A 15,926-nucleotide genomic window follows, 5' to 3' on the forward strand; every position below is an offset into this window, starting at 1 on the left:
TTAATGGTTAGATGATAAATAATTTATGTTTGTTATACAATGTAATGGAATATAAATTATAATTACGTTTATTGTTGATTTGCTGTGTACAAACTCAAAGTGCGATGTTTCCTTTTCGATACGAACTAGAGTTGCGAAAATAATCACCAGCACGTGAAGTAGGAAATTCAAACTCACAACAGTCAGTGTTATTACCGGTGAAAATTAGTTTACAGTTTAGTTTTAACAACAACCTAAGAGGTCACCATCAATATAATTTAACGATTAAGTTATGAATTTGTATAGCGTTCGTTAACTCCACAAAACATAAATTCGTGTTCAAGTCCAAAGATCATCTCTTGATGAAGTATTTTCACCGTATGAAATATATAGAACTATAAATCTATACTATCATTTGAAAGATATATACACGAGCAACATGTAAATGTAATACATTAGTTAGGGCATATTCCAAACTCTTTTTTTGTAAAGCATTCGCATTCATATTCATATCTGAAAGTAAATTCTGATTAGCCATGGGACTTATTTCTTGGATATAGTCTCATGGCTTTTCCCCCATCTTTGAAAGGCGACCTTAGCCCCCTCATTCTGTTAAAAAAATGAGTCGCGAAACGTTCAAATTTGAGTGGCAAACTTTTCTAAAATTGTGAAAATTTAAGGCACGAACCTCTTTAATTGTGGAAGTTTGAGTCGCGAACGTCTCAAATGTGAACAACTGCCATTCTCTAAGATTAGGAAGGAAAAATGCCATCGGTCTATAATTAAACAAAATAAGTTAAAAAGAAATATAAGAACTATAAGCATAATAGCTAGCTAATGCGTCCGAGAGACACGCGTGTTTTATACATGTATATTTAACAAACTTCCAACTCATGTACAATCTTTACTCTATGAAAAATTGTTATCGGACAATAAACAAAGCTAAATAATGTAATGGTACACATTTTAAGGACGGAAGTCTACGAAGTATATCAATCTGGGTGATGCGATAAGAGACCGGAATATGGCTTACCTGCTAAAGTGATTTATAGAAGGATTTGTTACCAGAGATGCGCTGCAGGAGTTTGTCACCGATAAAATGGCGAAATTGCACTAGTCACTTTTACAACAGACGGGAAATATTAACTGTTGTGTCTGCTCAACACCGAACCTTATAAAATGCCAAACCCAGGGCATATGTCGTGCAAATCCCTGCAAGTATCATAAAGTTCATCAATACCAAACGTGCACAAAGACAGTATGCACTAAAGCCAGAGATTTCATATTCAGTTTATCGCTTTCACCAACCATCATGGAACAACACAGACGCAAAGCAATGGCTCACAAACCCATGGGAACTTGCAAAATGTTTCCTTCCACCGGATGGGTACGCAGACAAACATTCTGCTGGCGATTTTAATGGGATAATTAATTTAATCATAAACTGCATGGAATTCGAAGCTGAGTCTGATGATAACCAGAGACAAACGACGAACACCTGTGTAAAGGTAAGTTCAATAAATACCATACGACTATGCATTTCTAACAGTAATTGTAGAAATATTTCTTGATCTATAATTTTCCTTAATAGATATTCGTGCTTAAAGAACAAACAACAAACAAAGACAGTATTTTAGTATTTTTGCTATGAATTTTAAACTGCAATCGTACCGATTCAGGCAAGAGACGTGTTACGAAAGATAAGACATGCTTCTGAGACGGATATGCCAGATTGTGAGATGTATAACGTCATTCAAACGCTGAAAATTCTTCTCAGTGACAAGAAGTGTTTTATTGGCCTCAACGAATGCCAAGCTGCACTTATTAAATTAGACCAGGTGGGTGTTACAACCTTGCATACACAGTTATCTTCGATCAAATATAAACATTTAGATCTGCATATTTGCGCCCCGAGCCGATTGTGACCAAGATATTTCGTACATATTTTCCTACAATAACAGACAGATAGACAGACAGATAGTTTATTCAGACTTATACAACAGTACATCGTCTTTAACTAAAATATACAAATTCTTTTCTTTTTTTTTCCTTTTTCTTTTTTTTAATAACCGAAGCATTCGTCTTTTTATTAGGATCGGAGTTAGTATGCTGTCTACGAAAAGACGTCAGTTACCAAGTCCAAACATTCCGTGTTATTCTTTTATTTTAAAGATGTTAAGACAGTCGTGTATGTGGTAAATTACTGAAACATACAAAGAAAAAGTTAACTTAATCTTAGCAATACAACAACGATTGCCAGTATGTACAAAATACCTCATAAACAAGTAAACTAACTCTTTCTACGAAAGACCAAAATATCGATGCAAAATACATCATTAAATTCAAAATTCTTTAAGAAATAAGATTTACATCTAAAACAATTTTAATACAAAAATGTTATAATATGTAAAATACTCACGCCATGGGCTTTAGCATCAAGATGATGAGAGATAATTAAACCAAAATGTGTTTACGTAACATGCCAAAAGTATTAGCCGGACGCGGAAATCATTTTCCTATTTACACCCACGAAAAATTAAGCTAAAGAAAAATAACCAACAAGAAACTTGATTTTCGAAATCGCCTGGTTCCCAGCTTGAGGCTGGGGGCATCACACTCCCCGCCTGATATAACAAATATCACCAAAAATTATGAATCATTAAGTATCACAAAGAAAAATTAATACTTAAGTCTCAAATTAAACAAACATACCTTAATACAATAGAAAACAAAATGACCCACATACATTGTGTCATCATAATACAATTCAATTCAATATTGTAGTTAACAATATGTACACTATGCTGGAATTTATTTTCCTATACAAGAGTCTTACGCATTGCATAACAAAATCGTGTGTATAAGTCTTCTAAACTATGTTCATGTCAATCAACAACACAGGTTATTCGGTTCTGTTAGACAATGAAAAGTTACTGTTACTAATTACAGAAGTTTAAACCAATTTTATCATATTGACAATAGGCCGAGTATAAAAGGATTTCTTTCCAGTTTTTGACACTACAACCTCCACTGTACGAATCCGATCGTCAGCGCTTGGAAAAACCCTAGTTATGCGAGCTAATGGCCATCTATTTCGAACCAATTCCTGATCCTTCAAAAGAACAATGTCCCCAACATTTACAGGATTTTCTTCAATATTCCACTTAATTCTCTTCTGTAAAGTGTGCAAATAATCACGGCTCCAGCGAACTTAGAATTGATCAGCCCAAAACTGGACTTTCTTCCATTGATCCCTGTTCAAATCCTTGAGATCTAAATTACCAACAAACTGTTCATCACCTTGGAGTTTCTGAGTAAGAAGTGCAGCTGGAGAAAGAACACTTGGATCATCTACATCGCTTGACACAGGCACGATAGGGCGAGCATTTATGATAGCCATAACTTCTGCCATAACTGTAACCAAAACATCATGTGTGAGATGTCCACAACCTGTAAGCATAGAATCAAGAATTCTACGTGCGACACCAATCATTCTTTCCCACGAACCACCAAAATGTGAACTATATGGTGGGTTAAACAACCAGACACAACCTGAATGATATAGAAAACTCTTAGTTTTGCCATCTTCAACATTGATAACGTCAATTTTAGCTGTAGAACCAACGAAATTTGTTCCACGATCCGAACGAAAAACCATTACTTTTCCCCTAATGGCATTAAATCGTCTGAGAGCATTTATGAAAGCAGATGCTGACATTTCTTCAATAACTTTAATGTGTACGGCCCTGATTGTTAAACACGTAAAAAGAACTGCCCATCGTTTTGATAATACTTGTCCACATCTAGTCCGTCTAGCAACCACCTGCCACGGACCAAATACATCTACTCCTACATATGAGAATGGAGCTGCTTGGGTTACCCTTTCTTTAGGCAATTCTGACATTCGAACTGACCTCGGAGTTTTTTGCACTTGACACAATTGAAAATAATGCTTTCAACCACACGCTTGCAACCAATCAACCAGTAGCCGCTCGACCTAATAGCACCCTCTGTGAAATGACGGCCCTGATGATGTACAGCCTGATGACAATGAAAGACAATGAGCTTACCAACATGATGCCTACCAGGTAGTATAATAGGGTGTTTTTCAATTTCAGGGAGATAACCTCTACCTAAACGACCGCCAACTCTTAACAGGCCACCATCTAGGAAAGGGTCTAATGACAGGATAGAGCTATTCTTGTCAAGAGATTGATTGTTGCTAAGACACTCAAACTCTCTGGGGTATACTTCAAGTTGCACTTGTCTCAAAATGAACCTCTTAGTTTCTTCCTTAGATTGCGCAGAACTGCAAATATGCCAGCCCCTACACTGTAGACGTTCATGGTAAGAAATGGCCACATGTCTGAGAACACTAACTGCACCAACCAACCTCTTCCATGAAGAGAAATTCTCAAAACCTTTTGTTCCTAACTGTGAAGTTTCACGAACACTTAAATGTAACACTTTAGCTTGAGATCGAACCTCATTGTCATGATCTGGACTCAAAAGTGGAAAGAACTCTGGTATATCAATCACAATTTCCTTTAAAAATGTGGGACCCTCAAGCCATGTACTACTTCTTAACTGCTGAGGGTTAGCACCACGACTTCCAATGTCAGCAGGATTGATGCACGATTGAACATAGCACCATTGTGTGGGGATACTAGATTGTCTAATCCTGTTTACTCTATTACAGACATACGTGTAAAAACGTCTGGACTGATTATTAATATAACCAAGAACAATTCTACTATCAGTGTAAAAGGTGGTTTTGAAAACAGAGACATCTAACTTATCAGTGACTGTATCTGCTAACTCTACTGCCAAAACAGCAGCACAAAGTTCCAACCTAGGAATGGTGTGTCCGCTCGTAGGGGCCAGTTTCGACTTCCCTAATACAAAGCTTACATGTTTGACACCTTCACTTACTCCTACTAAATATGCTACTGCGGAAACAGCTGTCTCCGATGCATCTGAAAAAACATGTAACTCTAAATGTTTCAAACAGTTCATGGAAACCTTGAAATAGGGTCTGGATATTGTTATTACACTAAGGTCATCCAGCGAGTTCCTCCAAGTTAAAAATCTTAATTCAATGTCAGGGTCAATGGGATCGTCCCAAGATTTACCAGAAATCACCAATTGTCTCAGAATGACCTTTCCAAGCAAAACAAATGGTGCCAAAAAGCCTAGTGGATCAAATACACTATTTACTGAAGCAAGGATCCCACGTCTGGTAATAGGATGATTTAAGACCTGAACTCTGCAGATAAATTTATCTGAACATAAGTCCCAACTAACTCCTAAACTACGTTGAACATGATCAGTTTCTCTATCAAAGTCAGCAGACTTGATACCTTTTGCTAGGTCAGTTTCTGGAAACTGCTTTAACACCTGAACATTGCTAGATGCCAACTTGTGCAAACGTATTTTACTTTCAGCTAACACATTTTGAGTTCTTTTGACCAAACTTACAACACTTTCCACAGATGGTTGTGACGTTAAACCATCGTCAACATAGAAATTGTTGTTAACGAATTCACGAACATCAAGATCAGAATTTTCTACAGACTTCCTCAAGCCGTAAGTAGCTACCGCTGGACTAGGACTGTTTCCAAAAACATGGACACACATACGATACTCTATCAGATCAAGATTTGGGTCATTGTCCATGTACCAAAGAAACCGTAAAAAGTTCCTGTGCTTCTCTGTGACCAAAAAACTATAGAACATCTGTTCTACATCAGCCATAATAGGAACTTGTTCGCGGCGAAATCTTAGCAACACGCCTACCAAACTATTGGTCAGATCTGGACCCTGTAACAAAACTGAATTCAATGACATGCCCTTGAACTGAGCCGATGAATCAAATACTGCACGAACTTGATTAGGCTTTTGTGGATGGGTCACACTGAAAATAGGCAAATACCAACACTCTTCTCCATTTGCTAAAGGAGGGGCTACCTCTGCATGCCCTTTATCAAAGATGTTGGCCATAAACTCTACAAACATAAGTCTTTTATTTGGGTGTTTTGACAAATTCGCATGCAGACTCCTTGCCCTATGCAAGGCTAACTCATAGTTATTGGGCAAACGTTGCCTATCTTTTCTAAATGGAAGGGGGGCAATCCAATGACCACTTACGTCCTTACAAAAGTTTTTGTCCATAACTTCTAGAAACTCCTGGTCCTCAATTGACAGTCCAATCTTATTGTCATCTCTGCTTCTGTGAAAAATAGCCTCACACTCTGAAACATCATTCATATCAGAATCCTTCTGAAGAGACCCAGCTTCACTTATCAAAAGCTGTGAATCACAAGGCTTAAACAAAGAACAATGTCCATTTGTCAACAAATGAGTCTTGTTAACATTCACAGTATTACTGGCATGAAATTGACCTAAACACATCTCACCCACAACAACCCAACCCAAACCAAGACGTTGAGCAAACGGTGTACCCGGAGGGCCTGTGACCTGTTCTAAACATGGTGTGCATCAACTAAATCCCTACCAATAAGCATTAGTACCCCAGCATTGGTATCAAGAGATGGCAAATTATCTGCAACATGACTTAAATGTGCAAATTGGCATGCATATTCTGACAAACAAATCTCATCCTTATTGCCAGGCATATCATCACATTCTAATACAGTTGGCAATTTGTAGCTAACTTTATTATCTAGTGACATAATTGTACAATCATTTAACTTGCGACCAGATACAAAAGAGGTGCCTGAACATGAATTGATACAATAATCAAACTTATCACCTTTTACACAAAGTTTATCAAACAATTCTGGTTTTGCTAAAGTTTTGTTAGACTGATCATCTATGATCACATAGCATTGTACAATATTATCTGGGTTATCGTTACAATACACTTTCGCAAGTAACACTTTGGCACAAGACTTAGGGTGATTTACACCAGTTCCACAAATCTCTGTACATCTGGAATTCACAGGAGTGGACTGCTTTCCCTCCCCGCCATGCTGCACCTCGCCTCCGAAACGTGAACTTTTGTGCATCAACGTAATGTGACTGGTGCTACCACACTCTTCACACTTTATGTTAACATCACACTCTTTAGACTTATGATTCTTTGAAACACAACATTTAAAACATATCTTGTTTTCAAACAAGAACCTTTTCTTATCATTTAATGACTTGTATCTAAATACTTTACACTGAATCAAACTATGATTAGCATTATGAATTAGACACAACTTATCACTTTTTACACTTTCGGTTTCAGCTGGTACTTCAGTTTTCATGACATCAAAGGACTTCTTCGTGAAGACTGATGTGAGACCGCTTCTGGTGTTATTGCTTGTTGTGAGGTCATATCTGAAACTAGGATCATTCCTAATTTTGGCTTGGTCGTTCACAAAGTCAACAAACACTGTAAATGGAGGGAAAATACACCCTTTATTTTTCTTATATGTGCTTGCAAAAGTAGCCCACTTTTCTTGCATACTTGGAGGCAGCTTGGCCACAATTGGAGACACGCCTACAAATGAATCGAAGCTGGACAAAATGGTTGAATAGCTGGGATCCTGCTTAAGTCCTTGGATTTTAACCAAAATATCTGATAGATCATACAGTTTTTGTGGGTTTCGTATTGTAAACCTTGGAAACGCATCCAATTTCTTCATAACGGAACTGTATATATTCTCTGCTGCACCATATCTTTCATTTAACCGGGACCAAATTTTTTCCAAACCAGCACTTGGATTATTGATATATGCACCTTTTAAAGCAACAACTTGTCTTTTGGAGTGGTTACCCAAATATTTTATCATCAAGTCAATTTCTTCTGCTGGAGAAGCACTTATTTATGTCTTGACCGAGATGAAAGTCGCCTTCCAAGCATGGAAATCTTCTGGTCTGTCATTGAACTGTGTCAACCTCGACATAATAATGTCTCTTCTAAGAAGGTATCTTGTTATATCCTTTGCAGGCATATTTAACTCATGATCATCAGAATGTTCATGTTTAACTGTAGATGTCTGTGTAACATAGTCTGCTGTTCTTGCATATTTGTTTTCAATAGGTAGGTCTAACTCGGTACTTGCTTTAGATTCTGTTTTCAATTCTCTTTTACTTTCTAACAGTTTTATTTGTATCTGAACTTCCGATTTACGTCTTGCGACAGCTGCCGCTTGTATTTTTTCTTCTTCATCTATCCTTACCTTCTCTCTCTCCATAGCTTTTCCCGTCATTTTTCTGCTTACCCTGAGGCCAGCTGCCATCAGCAAAAACTCGATGTGTGGTTCCTATAACCTCGATGTGTTGTTCCTATAACCTCGTTGTGTGGTTCCCATAACCTCGATGTGTGGTACATAACGCCTGGCTAATTTACTGTGCTGTCTACGAAAAGACGCCAGTTACCAAGTCCAAACATTCCGTGTTATTCTTTTATTTTACAGATGTTAAGACAGTCGTGTATGTGGTAAATTACTGAAACATACAAAGAAAAAGTTAACTTAATCTTAGCAATACAACAACGATTGCCAGTATGTACAAAATACCTCATAAACAAGTAAACTAAATCTTTCTACGAAAGACCAAAATATCGATGCAAAATACATCATTAAATTCAACATTCTTTAGGAAATAAGATTTAAATCTAAAACAATTTTAATACAAAAATGTTATAATATGTAAAATACTCACGCCATGGGCTTTAGCATCAAGATGATGAGAGATAATTAAACCAAAATGTGTTTACGTAACATGCCAAAAGTATTAGCCGGACGCGGAAATCATTTTCCTATTTACACCCAAGAAAAATTAAGCTCAAGAAAAATAACCAACAAGAAACTTGATTTTCGAAATCGCCTGGTTCCCAGCTTGAGGCTGGGGGCATCACAGTTAGTGTTCGTGTGTCGTATGAATAGATATCGTTGCAGGAAATTAAAATGATCCGTAAAACTAAATGTAGATTCACATCGTACATGCATGATATTGACATTTTCGATTTCAGAATTAAATATCTGGCTTATTTCGCATTTTTCGACACATGTTCTTCTTAACTTTTATCTTAATTGATATTGAAATACATGTATAATAAGTTTTTTTTATACAATTTATATAAATTCATAAATATTTTACAAAATCGTATTATCTCCCTTTAATAACCAGATTAAATCACACGAACGCATATATATGGTAGTCACAATTGTTGACTGGTGGAACACTTTACAAACTTGCTTTAATTATCGAATTTACTTAAGGAACACGAGACATTACCCTTCCCTCAGTTGTCTTCAGTGCGTTTCTAGATCACAAAATTACACTGGGCCCGGACCAAACGCGTGTTTTCAATCTTGTCTTTCTTAACGAAGGAAATGCATACAGTGGCAATTCTGGTAAGTTTGCATACCATTAGATTTGTATCGTTTAGTTTGGAGGAGCAATATTTACAATTATCGGCCACCACTTTAAACGTTTGTTTACAACTATTTATCACATATCGTTGACTGTTGAAATAGATTGTTTAATCGATTACTCTTCTTGAGTAATATTAATAAGTAAAAAATAGTGCACAGACTAATGGTTTTCTCTTATTATCGGAGGGATGCAGTTTTGGCGTATCCGTCCGTTTTCACAAAATGTTCACGGCTATATCTCATAAATGAGACAGGATTTCAACACGAAACTCATTTGGTGTTTATATATCAATGAAAAGAAGTGTCGTGCATAAAACCCACATTCCTACAGTTTCTTGGATAATAGGCATTGTCCTTTGTTGTTTTATATGATTTAACTTTTCAGGGCTACATCTCAGAGACGATCCAAGATTTCAACATGAAACTTCATGGTGCATAGATATCAATAAGGAGAATGGCCATGCACAAGAATTATAAACCGACATTTTCTTATATAAGAGTTATTGCTCTTTGTTTTTTGTATGCTGTTACTTGTGAGGGCCACATCTCAGATACGACACACGATTTTAACATGAAATTTCATTGGTGTATACATATAAATGAGAAAACGTTCCATGCAAAAGAACAATAACCCAATTTTTTTTTTAAATAATAGTTATTGTTATTTGATAGGATTCTACCAATCATCAAGGGTTTTGCACCCATCCACAAAATTTATGGCGGGGGATATCAACTGATTCAACGAATTTGCTTTTTAAATATTGAATGACTACATCAAATCTCTCTATTTCTTATGCATTTTCAAGTCACCTGTTGCGGGCCTGTTCTCGTTTTCTTGGGCAGTTTGTGCAAGGCATGAGGCGGGCGATCCTGTATTTGACGTGTGGGTGAGACTTATTGTCAACGGTTCACGACAGGTTTGAGTCATTTTATTAAATAGTTTTGTAGAAGTAGTAGTAATAGTAGTAGAAGTAGTAGTAGTAGTAGTAGTAGTAGTAGTAGCAGTAGTAGTAGTAGTAGTAGTAGTAGTAGTAGTAGTAGTAGTAGTAGTAGTAGTAGTAGTAGAAGTAGTAGAAGTAGTAGTAGAAGTAGTAGTAGTAGTAGTAGTACTACTAGTAGTAGTAGTAGTAGTAGTGGTAGTAGTAGTAGTAGTAGTAGTCGTAGTAGTAGTAGTAGCAGCAGTAGTAGTAGTAGTAGTAGTAGTAGTAGTAGTAGTAGTAGTAGTAGTAATAGTAGTAGTAGTAGTAGTAGTAGTAGTAGTAGTAGTAGTAGTAGTAGTAGTAGTAGTAGTGGTAGTAGTAGTAGTAGTAGTTGTTGTAGTTGTAGTAGTAGTAGTAGTAGTAGTAGTTTGTTGTAGTAGTAGTAGTAGTAGTAGTAGTAGTAGCAGTAGTAGTAGTAGTAGTAATAGTAGTAGTAGTAGAAGTAGTAGTAGAAGTAGTAGTAGTAGTAGTAGTAGTAGTAGAAGTAGTAGTAGTAGTAGTAGTAATAGTAGTAGTAGTAGTAGTAGTAGTAGTAGTAGTAGTAGTAGTAGTAGTAGTAGTAGTAGTAGTAGTAGTAGAAGTAGTAGTAGTAGCAGTAGTAGTTCGATACGAACTAGAGTTGCGAAAATAATCACCAGCACGTGAAGTAGGAAAATCAAACTTACAACAGTCAGTGTTATTACCGGTGAAAATTAGTTTACAGTTTAGTTTTAACAACAACCTAAGAGGTCACAATCAACATAATTTAACGATTAAGTTATGAATTTGTATAGCGTTCGTTAACTCCACAAAACATAAATTCGTGTTCAAGTCCAAAGATCATCTCTTGATGAAGTATTTTCACCGTATGAAATATATAGAACTATAAATCTATACTATCATTTGAAAGATATATACACGAGCAACGTGTAAATGTAATACATTAGTTAAGGCATATTCCAAACTCTTTTTTTGTAAAGCATCCGCATTCATAATATATTTGAAAGAAAATTCTGATTAGTCATGGGACTTATTTCTTGGATATAGTCTCAGGGCTTTTCCCCCATCTTTGTAAGGCGACCTTTGCCCCCTCATTCTGTTAAAAAATGAGTCGCGAAACGTTCAAATTTGATTGGCAAACTTTTCTAAAATTGTGAAAATTTAAGGTCCGAACCTCTTTTAATTGTGGAAGTTTGAGTCGCGAACGTCTCAAATGTGAACAACTGCGATTCTCTAAGATTAGGAAGGAAAAATGCCATCGGTCTATAATAAAACAAAATAAGTTAAAAAGAAATATAAGAACTATAAGCATAATAGCTAGCTAATACGTCCGAGAGACACGCGTGTTTTATACATGTATATTTAACAAACTTCCAACTCATGTACAATCTTTACTCTGTGAACAATTGTTATCGGACAATAAACAAAGCTAAATAATTCAATGGTACACATTTTAAGGACGGAAGTCTACGAAGTATATCAATCTGGGTGATGCGATAAGAGACCGGAATATGGCTTACCTGCTAAAGTGATTTATAGAAGGATTTGTTACCAGAGATGCACTAAAGAAGTTTGTCAACGATAAAATAGCGAAATTGCACAAGTCACTTTTACAACAGACGGGAAATATTAACTGTGGTGTCTGCTCAACACCGAACCTTATAAAATGCAAAACTCAGGGCATATGTCGTGCAAATCCCTGCAAGTATAATAAAGTTCATCAATACCAAACGTGCACAAAGACAGTATGCACTAAAGCCAGAGATTTCATATTCAGTTTGCATCGCTTTCAACAACCATCATTGAACAACACAGACGCAAAGCAATGGCTCACAAACCCATGGGAACTTGCAAAATGTTTCCTTCCACCGGATGGGTACGCAGACAAACATTCTACTGGCGATTCTGATTTCAATGGGATAATTAATTTAATCATAAACTGCATGGAATTCGAAGCTGAGTCTGATGATAACCAGAGACAAACGACGAACATCTGTGTAAAGGTAAGTTCAATAAATACCATACGACTATGCATTTCTAACAGTAATTGTAGAAACATTTCTTGATCTATTATTTTCCTTAATAGATATTCGTGTTTAAAGAACAAACAACAAACAAAGAAAGTATTTTAGTATTTTTGCTATGAATTTTTAACTGCAATCGTACCGATTCAAGGCAAGAGACGTGTTACGAAACATAAGACATGCTTCTGAGACGGATATGCCAGACTGTGAGATGTTTAACGTCATTCAAACGCTGAAAATTCTACTCAGTGACAAGAAGTGTTTGATTGGCCTCAACGAATGCCAAGCTGTACTTATCAAATTAGACCAGGTGGGTGTTACAACCTTGCATATACAGTTATCTTCGATCAAATATAAACATTAAGATCTGCATATCACCGTACGTATTTATGCAAACCTGTCTATGTTATTGTATAAATTATGCATATTTGTGCCCCGAGCCGATTGTGACCAAGATATTTCGTACATATTTTCCTACAATAACAGACAGATAGACAGACAAATAGTTTATTCAGACTTATACGAACGCATATATATGGTAGTCACAATTGTTGACTGGTGGAACACTGTACAAACTTGCTTTAATTCTCGAATTTACTTAAGAAACACGAGATATTACCCTTCCTCCAGTTGCCTTCAGTGCGTTTCTAGATCACAAAATTACACTGTGCCCGGACCAAACGCTTGTTTTCAATCTTGTCCTTCTTAACGAAGGACATGCCTACAGTGGCAATTCTGGTAAGTTTGCATACCATTAGATTTTTTATCGTTTAGTTTGGAGGAGCAATATTTACAATTATCGGCCACCACTTTAAACGTTTGTTTACAGCTAATTATCACATATCTCTGACTGTTGAAATTGATTGTTTAATCGATTACTCTTCTTGAGTAATATTAATAAGTAAAAAAAGTGCACAGACTAATGGTTTTATCTTATTATTCCCCGCCGAAGGCGGAGGGATGCAGTTTTGGCGTATCCGTCCGTTTTCACAAAATGTTCACGGCTATATCTCATAAATGAGACAGGATTTCAACACGAAACTCAATTGGTGTTTATATATCAATGAAAAGAAGTGTCGTGCATAAAACCCACATTCTTACAGTTTCTTGGATAATAGGCATTGGCCTTTGTTGTTTTATATGATTTAACTTTTCAGGGCTACATCTCAGAGACGATCCAAGATTTCAACATGAAACTTCATTGTGCATAGATATCAATAAGGAGAATTGCCATGCACAAGCATTATAAACCGACATTTTCTTATATAAGAGTTATTGCTCTTTGTTTTGTGTGTGCTGTTACTTGTGAGGGCCACATCTCAGATACGACACACGATTTCAACATAAAATTTCATTGGTGTATACATATAAATGAGGAAAAACGTTCCATGCAAAAGAACCATAACCCTACTTTTTTTTTAAATAATAGTTATTGTTATTTGGTAGGATTCTCCAAATCATCAAGGGTTTTGCACCCATCCACAAACACAAAATTTATGGCGGGGGATATCAACTAATTCAACGAATTTGCTTTTTTAATATTGAATGACTACATCAAATCTCTCTATTTCTTAGGCATTTTCAGGTCACATGTTGCGTGCCTGTTCTCGTTTTCTTGAGCAGTAGGTGCAAGGCATGAGGCGGGCGATCCTGTATTTGACGTGTGGGCGCGACTAATTGTCAACGGTTCACGACAGGTTTGAGTCATTTTATCAAATAGTGGTGTAGACGTAGTAGTAATAGTAGTAGTAGTAGTAGTAGTAGTAGTAGTAGTAGTAGTAGTAGTAGTAGTAGTACTAGTAGTAGTAGTAGTAGTAGTAGTAGTAGTAGTAGTAGTAGTAGTAGTAGTAGTAGTAGTAGTAGTAGTAGTAGTAATAGTAGTAGTAGTAGTAGTAGTAGTAGTAGTAGTAGTAGTAGTAGTAGTAGTAGTAGTAGTAGTAGTAGTAGTAGTAGTAGTAATTGTAGTAGTAGTAGAAGTAGCAGTTGTAGTAGATGCAGTGGTTGTAGCAGTTGTATACTATATATTACTCGTAGAAGTAGAAGTAGCAGCAGCAGCAGTTATAACAGCAGCAGCAGTAGTACTAGTAGAAGAAGTATAAGTTATATTAGTAGCAGCGCATCAACATCAGTAGTAGTAATATATTTAATTGATGCGAAAATTTACTAGATAAGCTGTGCAAGAATCTACCATGAATCATTTAATATATTATATTATATTGTTTCAAATAATGTTCATTGCTGCGTGAACGATAGTTATTGCAGTTACTTATTTGAAATTGTAAACAAGTAGCAGAAGAAGTCGTAGTAGTAGCAGTAACAACAGTACCAGAAGTAGAAGTAGTAGAAGTAATAGCAGTAGCGATAGCAGTAGCAGCAGCAGCAGCGCAGCAACAGAAGTAGTATAGAATAGAAGTGTGTTGATGTAACATCTGTTAGATACATTAAACAAGCACCAATGATCTATTATTTTATAATATAATTTAAAAGCTAGGAGCTATGGCCGAATCGCGATTGGAATGGGACGACCATCAAGGCAGCAATACCGAGGTTGTTCGGTTTGATGTGGGGGACGAAGTCTGGATTTCGTATGAACATGACTCAAATCATCCTGTGTTTGGTGATGACAACGCAAGAATGACGTCTTTTACAGGAGTTCTCTTACAAGCTTCGTTCCCATAATCTTTCGACATTATAATCTTTGCTGTATATCACCATTTGTAGTTGAAAATTAATGAAAACAGCACTATTGTACATCTGAAGAAACTGGATCAATGTATGATTTAAAACACGAAAAAAGAAACATCTTAATGAATCATAGATGATATAATAAATTTCCATAAACACTTGATCGGACTTGTTCTCATAATTTATTGACATGAACAAATCTGTATAGGCTGTTTTATTTCGTGATCGTTCTTCTAACAGTACATGGGTTTCATTACGCGATTGGATGTCCCCGACATAGTGAACAGGTATGTCTGATAGCCATCATCAAACTGTGTCGATTCCTTAATTAACATTATGCACGTGAACGCTACGCAATCGACCTTTTTTATGCATACGTCACCCCAAGTTAGTTTTGACGTAATAGCGTTGGCCAAGTTTAACGGCAGCGCATCAAACTGGGTATAATAATCGTTGCTGCGAGGTAGCGATTTGTTTTTCCTGCAAAAAGGATGTCGGAATGTAAAGGTAGAACAGCACATTTTAAATAATAATAACGCACTTGTTCACATATGATGCGCGTATTTATCAATATAATGATGTACAAATCGCAAAACCTCTGCGTTTCAAGTACAACAACATCTCTCTGAAAACCGAACCAATCTAAGAACACGAGACAGGCAAAATAAACAGAGACACTTCCACCCTTAAGCCAATTTAAACGAGACAAGCCTATTCGTTTTCACGCGAAATCTGTCACTCCGAACTTCTGAAGTAGAAAGTGGACAAACTTCATTTTTCCATTGTAATTGACCGAATTCGTTTTCAGTTTCGATATATCTTAGAGTGTGCATTACAGACGTCACCGCATATCACAAATAACATGCATGTAAATTGTATCAGTAATA

General features: G+C 36.3%; 1 long non-coding RNA gene across 1 annotated transcript; it reads left to right on the forward strand.

Moving 5' to 3' along the window:
• The first annotated feature begins 12,567 nt into the window (after positions 1 to 12,567).
• Positions 12,568 to 15,135, forward strand: LOC127847229 (uncharacterized). The gene is made up of 3 exons (XR_008033871.1): positions 12,568 to 12,664; positions 13,930 to 14,051; positions 14,842 to 15,135. It is a non-coding gene; the product is annotated as an uncharacterized LOC127847229 (long non-coding RNA).
• Positions 15,136 to 15,926: the final 791 nt, after the last annotated feature.

The sequence above is a fragment of the Dreissena polymorpha genome, chromosome 10, assembly GCF_020536995.1.
Source record: "Dreissena polymorpha isolate Duluth1 chromosome 10, UMN_Dpol_1.0, whole genome shotgun sequence".
NCBI lineage: Eukaryota > Metazoa > Mollusca > Bivalvia > Myida > Dreissenidae > Dreissena > Dreissena polymorpha.